The following is a 13,426-nucleotide window of genomic DNA, read 5'->3' as shown; positions in this document are numbered from 1 at the left end:
TAGTGTGTGAGTAGAGATACTTCGGTATATATCTACCTCACAACAAGTAAATGGGCATACAGTTTTCAACAGATTACATTACTGGACCTGCTAAATTCTTTAAAAAACTTTGAGAATGGGAAGATGCTTGGGCCAGATGACCTACCATTAGAACATTATCTAACTCACTGCTTTCTACACAAGCATACTCATTAGAAAAACAACTTGCTGCGTAGCAAAGAGCAGTATTCTCATTATTAACAGAGAGTTTTCTGGTCCCCTGAGATGAGTATGTTTATCAATAACATTGCGTATCCATATCAGTTAAAATACTAAATATACATGACACAGATGAAACTATATTTGTAGCTTTGTCTGTGATCTGTATTTTTAGGGGTCTATATTAGAACATCGAAGTGTCAGGTGTTCAAATGTTCTAATATCGACACCTAGTAACTGAAAGTTGAAAATAGCGAATTTTTAAATAACCAAATTCTTTCCTAGATGAAGAATTCGGTTGTCCGTTATTGTCGCTTCGCTATTTTCAGCTCTGTGGTAGAAGGTTACGGTCGGATTCAGGTAAGTGTGCAATTGTGTGGACGTGAGGGTTAGGATGGGATAGGTGAGTTAGGGTTAGGGCACGGGTCAGGTAAGTACGTGAATGTTTGGACGTGAGGGTTAGGGTGGGATAGGTGAGTTAGGATTAGGACGCGGGTGAGGTGTGTGTGTGATAGTGACGGACCTTAGGGTTAGGGTTTGGGTTAAGGTAAGTGGGTAGATAGTGGTGTATGTACAGTTTAGTGTAGGTTTAGATGTAAGATTTTAGGTGTATGTGTGTGGATTGCTGTGTGTTTGGTGTGTTTGTGTTGTGTGTATGTGTTTTGAAGCAGCAAATTTTTCCCTAGGAAAAAATTCAATGTTCTAAATTTTCGGTCTTACCGGTTTTCGGTTACTAGGTGTCGATATTAGAACATTCGAAGACCTGAAACTTCGATGTTCTCATATAGACCCATTTTTAGCATTTCAAGGAAATTAGATTAGCAATGGTAAAAAAAGAAAAACAAGCTGAATGCATCATGCCCCCAACACTATACCTGTGTGCCCCCTGCTTCCACAGGCAGTGAACCGTAGGAAAGAATAATTTTTAACAGCTTTCTATTTACCTCAATCAAAATTGCAGCTTAAATTGTAGACGATCTCTGTTCCCAGGTTTTTTCCTTATTCAGACATTCCTTGGTGGCATGCACACTGCACCCCATTTCCCTGTACCCCCCAGTTTCCCTTTAGTGCTGCACATTGCTACAGCACATCCCATCTTTGCTTTTCAATGCACTATACAGATACTGCTGGGTAGATGCTACAGATGTGTGAACTTCTGGACCCATTGAGATTCTTTCCATATTTCTTAAAATACACGAGTTATTAAGAATCTTTTATTTCTGTTACTTTGGTGCCAATTACTTGTTTCTCTCCAGTCTGTAAATATGTGTGTAGTTAAGAATCTTTTGACTCAATCATTGTAGTGCTAATTACATTTTTTTCTTTTCCAAAAACAATTAGCAAGTAAGAATCTTTTGTGTCTGTTGCCAAGCACTAATTACCTTTAACTCTGTGAATGGAGGTTATGCACATTCTGTGACTGTGCAGTACTCAGGCTGTGCTGAGACCAGCCACTAATGATTGACCTGATGGAAGATCATTCAAAGGAGAAGTACATCAGTATGAAGCTTGCCAGCAGCTTATAGAATGCAAGAGAAGGCATTGTTTTATTTGTAGAGTACCAGTATTTGACCTATGGACGTTCTTTAATGTAATCCTGATTGTATGTTTTCTTTTTCACATGGAAGAACACTACTTTTGCTAACACTCAAAGTAGTGATACTAACAAAAGAAAATTTATAATTTCAAAATCTGTGAGGCTATAGATTTCAAAATGAAATAATCATCAAGAAAAGCCCAATTCTGGTTTATTGTTGGTACATCAGTGAGCTCACAGAATGGCAGAAACATGTAATGGTTCCAGTGTGCTGTTATAACTCCTGGATGAGAATGCCTGCAGCTACATAGACTGTTGTGTCTAGTACAATACTCATGGGGATATTCTATAATATGTGGGGAATGCTGTAGTCTATTCCCAGTACTATCTGTACCCTCTTAGCCTATTAGATGACACTACCCTTGGAATGCCACCATCTTTTGCCAGAGCATTGCCAGTGGCATTCACCTATAGTCAGAGTGTTGCCACAGCAACAGGCACACTAGCAGTGATTGTGCAGCCCCATCTATATGCATCATTCATGTTTACTGCAAGGCAGAAATCTGCAGATACAGAAACCTGCCTGTAGCCATTGCCCATCACCAACATCTCTAACATATTTTTGCCCAGATTTATAACTGTAAGCCGGAGATGAATTATTCAGTGCAATATATGAAGCCTGCAAAATCTAAAAATGCCATTTATAGTATAAGAGAAATTGTTTCATTGACTAAAGTTGCCGTGGTTGGGGACTTTACTTTCCTGGACCTGCAGAACCCTAAAGTAAGATTGATTAAGATCAGAGATGCAGAAGGACTTGCCCTTCCATTAAGAAGTAATATTTTTCATTTTGTTTTTCTCTGTCAGTACTTAATTGTTAATGCTGCTGGTGTCAGCTAATCAGATGTCAACAAAGTAGTTACGATCCAAGTCACATTTTCCTGTGTGCTCAACTGCACATTTTCTATTTTATGCCACAAAAGCAAATACTTCTACAAATGTACATTAGAGAGTCACAGCCATCAACAATTTGCCAGACATATCAATGTTCTATGCATCCATACTCCCATCAGTGATATCATAATTGGTTGCACACATAGTTTTACTAGTCTACTGTATCAGTCACAGCCACTGGCCCAGATGTGCAGTAGATTCAGCTAGGACTATAGAGAAAGTCATATCACTGTCCCTGATGGAGGTAAATGCATCTGACATGTAACTCATTTATTAATCAGTTAAACCCTGCACTTATAAGCCTCTTTTCAGGGGGGTGTCTCAGTACCAATGTCTGGTTTAGAGACTTGTCTTTAAAAGCAATAGCACATGGTCCAAAATGGAAATACCACCTTAACATGAAGTTGGAGGAAAAAAAAGTCTTCATTCAGTTCTGAGTGTAAAGATCAAAACAACAAAAAGACTGAGCTGTAGAACAGTATCAAACAGCCAGTTACAGTCCTTTGAGTTGATCTACTAAATGGCTTACACTGCCAGCTTTTAAAGTGACAATGTGAGATTCTACCTCTACTGTACTATTAGGCCATTTTTCTAATTACAGAGTGTTATTCATTTATTGAACAGATGAACATCACACTGCAGCTAGAAAAATGGAAAATGAGCAAGGTGCACACAGAATTCCATTGTGCTATTAGTCCATTTTTCTAGCTGCATTGTGATGTTGGTCCATTAGAAAGGCCAGTAGCCCAGTGCAGCAAGAAAAATGAACAAGCAACACATATAGTTAGAGCTGATTGTCCTATTGGTCTATTTCTATAGCTGCATTGTGCTATTGGTCCATTCCAACACATGTAGCTAGAAGCCTATGGTGCGTTCATTGACTCCATTTTGACTTTGATGAGTTCCACTCTCATTGGTTCAGTTGTAGAATTAATGGAACAGCACAAACCAGAGATGACTAAGGAAAAAGTGGAATACTAGATCAAAGAGTAAAACTAATAGTAAAATCAGAGAGCTCTGCCAAACGTGGTGCATTGAGAAGTATGATAAACAAGGCAGAGATAAACTGTGAGTGTTAAAGCCAAGGCAACTGAATGAAGCTGATCAGCAGTACATAGGCTTAGCACTGTAGAGTTAGCAATAAGGAATGCAGAGGTAGGCTGTTACCAGAATATTTGTTTGGTGTTTTTTGTGTTTTCTTCGAGTAATGCTTTTTTATATGTCCATCTGTTGCTGAAGCATTGATTCATTTGAACATGGGGAAATATGTACATATACATAACATACACACACACACACACACACACACACACACACACACACACACACACACACACACACACACACACACACACACACATGTATAGGGGTAAGGGGGATCTCAGTTTCTGTCATTACCTACAGCAAGCTGAAAAATGCATTAGCATCAGTACTTTTTCTCTGCAGTGACATATGTTTTACAGCTGGACAGTCACTGTACCTTTGAGTTACTGCTGACAATGAGTACAAGTGCACACCCATATGGGACTACTGTCTTTTATTACTATGTATGTGGTCATACCTGTGTTTTTAGTACTGTGCATTACCAGACTGCTTTACTCTGGCTAGGTCTTCTTTACACTACCCATAGTTAGGGTGACTGTGTGTACAAAAAGGAGGTGGATAACACACTCATCCTTAGTTATGAGCTACGTATCTTTCTAGTACCTACCTATGAACCTATAGGAAATTCACCCCAGGGATCACCTTTGTGGCTCTGCTCGACAGGAGCACAGGAAAATAATTTTCTTGGGTGGCAAAAGTCAGGGTACCTTTTTGGCTAGGCTTGTGTAGGCCCTAGGGCCAATAGCCTATTACCTACCTATGAACCTATGAACCTGTGTTCCTGCAGTTATAAATATAAGTAATATTTGCATATTATTGGCAAAATTTGACATGTGGTAGCTGTAAGTCATTTAACAGCTGCCCTGATTTAGCAGACTAAGCATGAGATTCATGTTCTGTGACTTATTGATGATTGTTGGTGTAGAGTTATGGTAAATATAACATATTTTCATATTTTGTTTAATAATGCATTAATGTACTTGGCAGCAGGAGTACATGTATGAAACCATGCATGCACGGTATGGTAGTAAACATGACACAGGAGGAATGTTGGCAACATGTATACAGTCTGAGCTGTACCACTGTGTTGTTCCTACAGTTATGAAAATTAGTAGTATTTGCACATTAATGGTAATATCTGAAAAATTATAGTCTTAGCATAACAGAGCCAACTTGTCATCTGCAAGCTGATATGACTGTCTATGAGTTTGCAGTGATAGTGTTTATGTGGTGTACATTAAATAAGGTATTGTTTATTGTTTGTAAAATGTCTTGGAAAATATTACATATCTTGTCATAATTGCTTTAATAATGCTGATGGACTTGATAACAAAAGTATAAATGTACACCTATACATTCATATGCTCATAGCAATTACAAGGTAGGTAAGTATAGAGACCATTTTCACCTTGCCAATGCCCACTGTCAGTTTGAACATCCCTTTGTCTCGATGGGAAAATAAGATGCCCATACATGAATTTGTAGATGCCCATCGAGTCATCAAAGCTAGATTTGAAGGATGCAAGGGTTCACTAGACATATAGGATGATTTATTTCAGATGGTGTAAACATTGCCTAATTAGTCTGTCCCCCAAGCAAGTTTTGTTCATATATTGGTGGAGATTTAAGTCCTTTATCATTATCATCCCCCTTTCTACATGGAGTTTGGGTTTTGCATCATCTGTCACCTTCTTGCTTGATTCATTGCCAGATTCTTTGAGAGTCATGTCTGACTGTCTTAGGTCTTCTGTCACATGACCCATCCACGTATGACAATCTGCTGGAGATCTCCATTTCTTCTTGTCTTCATCTTGTCTATTCTCTCCAAAATTTTCTTCACCAAATTATCTTCTGCTTTCCTGCTCATGTGCTCAAACCATCATAATCTTTCCAGTTTGACCTGCTCTGCAATTGGAAGCTCTTTGACTTCTGCTGTAATGCCATCACACACAACACACACACACACACACACACACACACACACACACACACACACACACACACACACACACACACACACACACACACACACACACACACAAAATCTACTGGGAACCTCACTCTGAGACCTGATGCTGTTTGCTCTTGTTGGGTCCTTGTACATAGCCTGAACCAATTCTACCAAGCACAGGACTGCCCAAATCAGCTTTCTTGGAACCTTGTCATATGCTTTCTTCAGGTCAAAGAATTCCAAGCTGGACTCTTTCTTCATCTCTATCTTCTTCTTCTTCACTATCTGTCTCATGGGAAACATTGAGATGGTCGCACAGTATCCTGACCTGAATCCAAACTGTTCATTTGCCATCTTACTTTCTACTACTCTGTGTATCCATTTATTAGTCACCCTCTACAGCACTTTCATGCACTGTGACAGGAGTTTGCTCCAGTCAACTTTCAAGTCTTCAGCCTAGTCTCTGTTGACCCTAGAGCTTTCTTGGACTACTGCTTGCAGCTGACTGTGGCCACCAATGGTTTATGTTGTGGGTCTGCTGTTTTCCTGTGGGTAAATTTGCAGTCTCTGATTCTACCCCAATGTCCTTTGCTCACTTGGAGGAAGTCTACATGAGTTGTATGTTGGCCACTTATGTATGTGGTCTTGTGACTGTCTTTCTTGCTGAATCATGTCTTTGGTGGGTCCCCGGCATTGGTCAGAATAAATTGGGTCCTCAACCGATCATTGGCTAATACTTGTGCCCATTTTTGGCAGTATTAGTCAATGTGACCAAATTACTTAGAGCCAGTTTTCCACTGTTTAATGTCTAGCCTAAAACAGCACACAGTCTATCTTATGTGTCCTCCAGTCTAGAGGATAGTGCTTACAGCAGTTGATGCCTAAAGAGTCTGGTCTACACAACTCTTCTGTAATATGCGTTGCTTAGAGTCAGTGCTGTTGCCCATGACTCCATTTAATTTTGTATGAGCTTAAGGTGGAAACACCTAGCACAACACACAGGCACAGACTCACATACACATACACACATGCATACATAAGCACACAAACATACATGCAAACATATCAACTACAATGAGTGAGTCATGCAGTCATGTAAAGATAATCTAATGCATAATGAATATAAGCGAAGAGTCCACATGACGAGAATTGGCCCTCAGATATGGAAACCAGAAAACATAGAAATATAGCATAGAATGGCTATGTTCCATTTTCCAGCCTAAACCTTCCCCTGGTAACTAATTTGTAGGTTTGCATGTTCCTATCCATGCTCCACAAAAGATGCTGAATGGATGCTGCTTTGCAAAGCCAAGCACATTTCCCTGGCTCACAGTGCTGTATGCTGTTCATCACCATCTCTAGTAGGTGATTGCACTACACTGGGCCAAACCTTACATTTTTAGTTCTGGCATTTGCTGGGCTGTTGATCTTGTGGATATGCAAGAGATCAAAGAGGGGTTGGCCCCTAATGACACACAAAGCCAGACACAGCTCTCCATATTGGAATGTGTAAGAGATTATAGGGATAGTGCTTCAATTCTGTCCTGGTAGTCCAAGGTCTTTAGACCAGTAATCTTCTTTGTCAGGGACCTCTGTGACCTTTTAAGTATCCTAGTGTGTCTGGATTGGTATGCCAAAGAGGGCATTGTATGCTATAACTGGCCTCATCAGAGCTGCATACACAGGGATGATAATTTATTTTGATCTGGTTGATATGCCTTAGACATTAGTTGTGCTAAATAAAAGAACTTTCTGACTCCTGATGCTACATGGTGGTCAAAAGAGAGCACATTTTTGACCCAAGTGCCAAGACCTGTGACAACCTTGTCATTTGGAGTAAGTATTAGTTATATGGTATGTTGAGGAATAATTTTGTTTTCCAAGTGTGACAAAACTGCACTTTTTGCCATTTAATTTTAAATCATTTACATTTGCCAGTTGGTGGTTTGAGTCACCTCTTGCTGTAATGAATTGTATCAGATGGTTATTTAACCATAACATTCCAGGCAGTAAAGGTCGAGCAGCTAAGAAAGCTACAGGTGGTGGAGATAAACTGCTTGCGATGTGTGGTATGATACACAATGTGGGACAAATGAAGACTTGAGGACATCAGAGAAGAAACCCAAGTAGTTCCAATTGCAGAAAAGGTCAAAGAGAATAGATTACAGTGCCTCATGCACATGTACAGGAAAGCAGAAGCACATCTGGTAAAAAAAGATTTAGGACAGACAGGAATAATGCAAAAGGAAATGAGGGCATCTAGCAATGGATTGTATAAGAGAGTACCTGGGGCAGTCAGGTATGACTGTTTTAGAAGGTCAGAGAGTGGCATTGAACAGAGAGAGAGAAGTGGTGACAATTGATGCAACACCATGACCCCATGACCCCATGTAGAAAATGGGGGAAAAGGGGGGTGGTAATGATGATGATTTGATGATGTCAGCTAGATCGATGATATGCTTCACAGGGAAGGATCACCAGGAATGGTTTGAGCAGTAGTAGAAGTGTTTTACATCAATTCCATTCTAGATGACTTCCATTATCATTGGGGCAAGTAGTGCTTTGTTTCTGAAAATGCTGGTATTAATTAGTTAAATGCAGCAATCTGCTGAGTAGTGTGGAGGTGATGTGTGCGTATTTACACTGCATTACATTAGAAGCCTCTTCTTCCTTAGCTAAATGAAGGTAGACTACTTAAACAAACTTATCTTCTTGTTTGGAATAATATCTGTGACTTTCTAAAGATTGAAGCAGTCCACTGCATGGTTTGAGGAAATGTTGTTCTATGTGATAGAACAGCTTGTAGAGGAATGTGCCACCATGTGTGGTAAAGGATTTTACTGCATTTGGCTGCAAAACTTAGTAAATATATTCACCTGTGAATGGCTCTTCATTACTGTATGCTTCCAGCTGTAAGTGCTTACATTCCCTTTATAAAAATTTTGGAATTAAAAAGTTGGACTATTTAAATGTTATCTTTCATGCATACTGGAGCTTGAATCTCTTGATTTCTGTTATTTGGTGCTGATATTACTGATATAATAAGGCTTTAAGGTCAACAGAGACCAGGCTGAAGACCTGGAAGTTGACTGGAGAGAAAGTGCAGCTGTTCAAGGAATTACTCAGGGCTCTAGCACCCCAAGAAGAGGAGGAAATAGGTGGAGTTGAAGAAGAGTGGCAGCGCCTAAAACAGCATGTGTTAGGACTACAGAAAAGATAAGTGACTGAGTCAGGCATGGAAATAAGGTACATAAGGAAAGCTGGTGGTGGAATGCAGAAGTGCAGGAAGTAATCAAAAGAAAGAAGGAGTGCAGGAAGAAGTGGGAGATTGAAAAGACTGACCAAGCTAGGAAGGACTACTGGTTGGCTAACAAAGAAACTAAGAAAGAAGTTGCAGTAGCAAAGAATAGGGCATCAGAGGCACTCTATCAGCTTCTGGAAAGTGACTCAGTAAGGGGCACAAAGAAACTATACCAGGTTGCAAGGCAAAGACAGAAAGATAAAGAAGATAGTCAGACACCCTTCATAAGGGATTCCAGCAACAACCTGCTTACCAGCCCACAGGACATCAAAGGCAGATGGAAGGAGTATTTCCAGCAGCTTCTGAATGAAGAAAACCCCACAGAAGTGGTACTGCCCCAGAAACAGCCTACAATGAGAGTAGAAGAGGAGTCCAGCTTAGAAGAAGTAAGAGCAGCACTAAGGAAAATGAAGTCAGGGAAAGCAGCAGGCTCAGATGAGGTCACAGCAGACATGATAAAGATGCTGGGTGAGCTAGGGGAGAAATGGCTCCTGAGGGTACTAATTGCAGTGTGGAGAGAAAGGCGTATCCCAGATGACTGGAGAATAAGCATACTCGTGCCAGTGTGTACAAGAACAAAGGGGACATCCACAACTGTGGACAGTACAGAGGCATCAAACTCCTACCACATTGCATGAAAGTTCTGGAGAGGGTGATTGATAAATGGATACACAGAATAATAGAATGTAAGATGGGAGATGAACAGTTCGGATTCAGATCAGGATGCAGCACAATTGACCCGATGTTTGCATTGAGACAGATACTTGAGAAGAAACTAGAGAAGAGAAGAGAGAGCCAAATTCGGCTTTCCTAGACTTGGACAAAGCATATGACAAGGTCCCAAGAAAGCTGATCTGGGCAGTACTGCGGTGGTTTGAAATCCCAGAAACATTGGTAGAATTAGTACAGGCTATGTACAAGGACCCAGTGACTCAAGTACAAACAGTGTTTGGCCTCACTGAGGGGTTCCCAGTGGGAGTGGGTGTGCACCAGGGTTCAGCTCTGAGCCCACTGCTGTTCATACTGGTAATGGACTACATCAGCAAACAGGCTGGAGGGGTCAGAACAACAAAGCTGCTGTATGCAGACAATGTGGCAGTACTGGCAGACTCTGATCTAGAACTTCAGCAAAGGATAGGAGAATGGAATGCAAATCTGAAGGCACATGGGATGAAACTAAGCACAGATAAGACAGTGGTAATGGCAGCAGATTGGGGAAATCAGAAGAAGCTGAGAATACAGATAGATGGGAAGATAGTGGAACAGGTAAACAGCTTCAAGTATCTGGGAGGGGTGGTTGAGGAGAAGGGTAGTCTGAATGAAGAGGTCAAAGCTAGAATCAGAGGGGCTGCAGTCAACTAGCATAGAGTATCAGGTGTAGTATATGACAGAAGAATGCCAAAGAAGCTGAAAAGTAAGGTGTACAAGACAGTGGTGCGACCAGTACTACTGTATCATACAGAAACCTGGGCAGTAAAGGCAGAACAGTTGAAGAAGCTAGAGGTGATGGAAATGAAGTGCCCAAGAAAGGTGGTAGGATGCACACTGCGGGACAGGTGAAGAAATGAGGACATAAGAGCCGAAGCCAAAGTAGCTCCAATTGCAGAAAAGATCAAAGAAAACAGATTACGATGGTATGGGCACATGTGTAGAAAAGCAGAAGACAATCTGGTGAGGGAGATTTGGGACAGACAGGAAGAAGGTAAGAGGAAGCGAGGGCGTCCAGCAAAGAGGTGGATGGATTGTGTGAAAGAAGATCTGCAACAGTCAGGCATGAGTGTTGAAGAAGGCAGGAGAGTGGCACTGAACCGAGAGAGTTGGCGACAGTTAATACGATACCCCGACCCCATGTAAATGGGTAAAAGGGGGATGATGATGATGATGATTACTGATTTAATGAATAGAAGTTGGAAGTCAGGTGTGCGAATATTTTTACATTAATGACAAATAATTGTTAATGACTTATGTTTTGTCAAAAAGGGTCCAACAGCAGTCAGCTACAGAAACTTTTTTCTCTCTTGGCATAAATGTGTGTATTATTCTGGACAAAGGATGCTGAGCTTTCCTGCAGACAGTTGTTTGATTGGAAGAGATCCCATAGTAAATAGAATGGAACTGTTGGTAGCAAAAGTTTGGTGGAGAAGGAATATGCAGAAGTGGTGTCCAGAGAAATAGATGAATATGTCTGCAACTACTATGATAGTATTTAAGCTTTTTTCCACAACCAACAGGTCAAAGATGGAGGGAGTATATCCAGCCTCGACTGTTAATTTGAACAACATTAATGCTAGTCAGAAGGAGTCAGAAACTCTACAATACAAAATAACTCAACTGTTTAATTTGCTATAGCATAACGATCTTCATGTTTTACCATCTATTTTTGTTGTTTTTTCTATAGACACTCAGAACTTGTCTGAGATGATATAACCTAAAGAATAGGGCAGATTCTTCAACAATCAAATTATAGGTTCATAGGTTCATAGAATGGTACTAGGCTATCGGTCCTGGGGCCTATACAAGCCTTGCCATAACAATTCCCTGGCTATTGACAATTAGACAGTTTGAGTCAGGCAGCTAAAACTCTGCAGAATTTAGCTCAATGTATTATGGGTTTAAGAAAATCAGCTTTGCTTACACAAGTATCAGAAATCCCTGAATATGGCTGAGGTAACCCAAGTTCTGTTCTCAACTCACATGATTGACAATACAGGAAGAGAGAATGGACATGCTCATTCTGGTATGGAGGTGGGAGAGGTAAGCACTGGGACACACTAGAAGATCAGTATCTCTGGAGGTGACAGGAGAAGGCTTCAGTGCTTAGTGTCTCTTATATCATGCTGACATCAAACAAGGGCAAGCAAACAATGGGTTAGTGCTATAGCTATCCTTCACAACAGGCTGTCCTGTTCATGCCATTTTATAGTCTTGGTTAGTATAACATCAGGTTAGAATGGCAATAAGCTATCTCTTCCATATGGATGTCATGAAAATAGTGAAGTTTCCATGCTGATTACCCTTGCTAGTTATTATTTTACTTCTAAAATCTCCATTATTCAGAGGAATGGCAAATATTTGCTTTTTGCGCAAAAAAGCATTTTCTTCTCATATTTCTTCAGCAAATTCAGAATAAAATAAAAGTTTTTGAGATGGGAATTCTAAGCAAGTGACAGATATAAATGAGAAGAAATAAGGCAGATTACAATTAAAGTAAAATACCTCTGACATTGCAGATTTCTGTCTACATATCACCATTGGATCCCCAGCTGGAATAGATCCTGATATAGATGCTTATCACTTAATACTAATGCTTTGGCATATTCCATGTTATGCTTTGTTGTCTTTTACACTAGATCGATAAGGGCATTAGTCTATAAATGTACTGCCAAGAAGAGCACATTAAGCAAAGGAATTGCTTAGATAATCATTTACAGTCATGCTAATTTTACACTGTTGATAATGTTATGGGCCTCAGGAAAAGTTCTTAGTCGATTTAAGGATCTGCTGTACATAATACAGGCATGATGTTGATTTAAGGATCTGCTGCACATAATACAGGCATGATGTTGATTTGAGGATCTGCTGCACATAATATAAGCATGATGTTGATTTAAGGATCTGCTGCACATAATACAGGCATGATGTTGATTTATGGATCTGCTGCACATAATACAGGCATGATGTTGATTTATGGATCTGCTGCACATAATACAGGCATGATGTTGATTTAAGGATCTGCTGCACATAATATAAGCATGATGTTGATTTAAGGATCTGCTGCACATAATACAGGCATGATGTTGATTTATGGATCTGCTGCACATAATACAGGCATGATGTTGATTTATGGATCTGCTGCACATAATACAGGCATGATGTTGATTTATGGATCTGCTGCACATAATACAGGCATGATGTTGATTTATGGATCTGCTGCACATAATACAGGCATGATGTTGATTTGAGGCTCTGCTGCACATAATATAAGCATGATGTTGATTTAAGGATCTGCTGCACATAATACAGGCATGATGTTGATTTATGGATCTGCTGCACATAATACAGGCATAATGTTGATTTAAGGATCTGCTGCACATAATACAGGCATGATGTTGATTTGAGGCTCTGCTGCACATAATATAAGCATGATGTTGATTTAAGTATCTGCTGTACATAATATAGGCATGATGCTGATTACATATCCAGCTGCGCAATTGTGGATCATAGGTCTCAACCTGTTGCCTCAGAAATCAAAACCAAAGCCAAAAATAAGGAAAGCTGAAAGCTTCCCTACTCAAAATTAGGGACTCTTTATTTATAGGTAATCTTTTATTAGAAAACTGTTGCAATAAAAAAAATTGTAAACATCAGTCATATTGCGCTA

At 40.0% G+C, this 13,426-nt stretch overlaps 1 protein-coding gene across 1 annotated transcript in view; it reads left to right on the top strand.

Moving 5' to 3' along the window:
• MEGF11 (multiple EGF like domains 11) overlaps positions 1 to 13,426 on the top strand; it is a 4,956,374-nt gene that overhangs the window by 2,211,096 nt on the left and 2,731,852 nt on the right. The gene's annotated exons all lie outside the window — the stretch shown is intronic.

Source organism: Protopterus annectens, chromosome 7.part0 (assembly GCF_019279795.1).
Source record: "Protopterus annectens isolate FY-2018-M chromosome 7.part0, PAN1.0, whole genome shotgun sequence".
NCBI lineage: Eukaryota > Metazoa > Chordata > Ceratodontiformes > Protopteridae > Protopterus > Protopterus annectens.
This window is presented reverse-complemented; position numbering and strand designations above follow the sequence as displayed.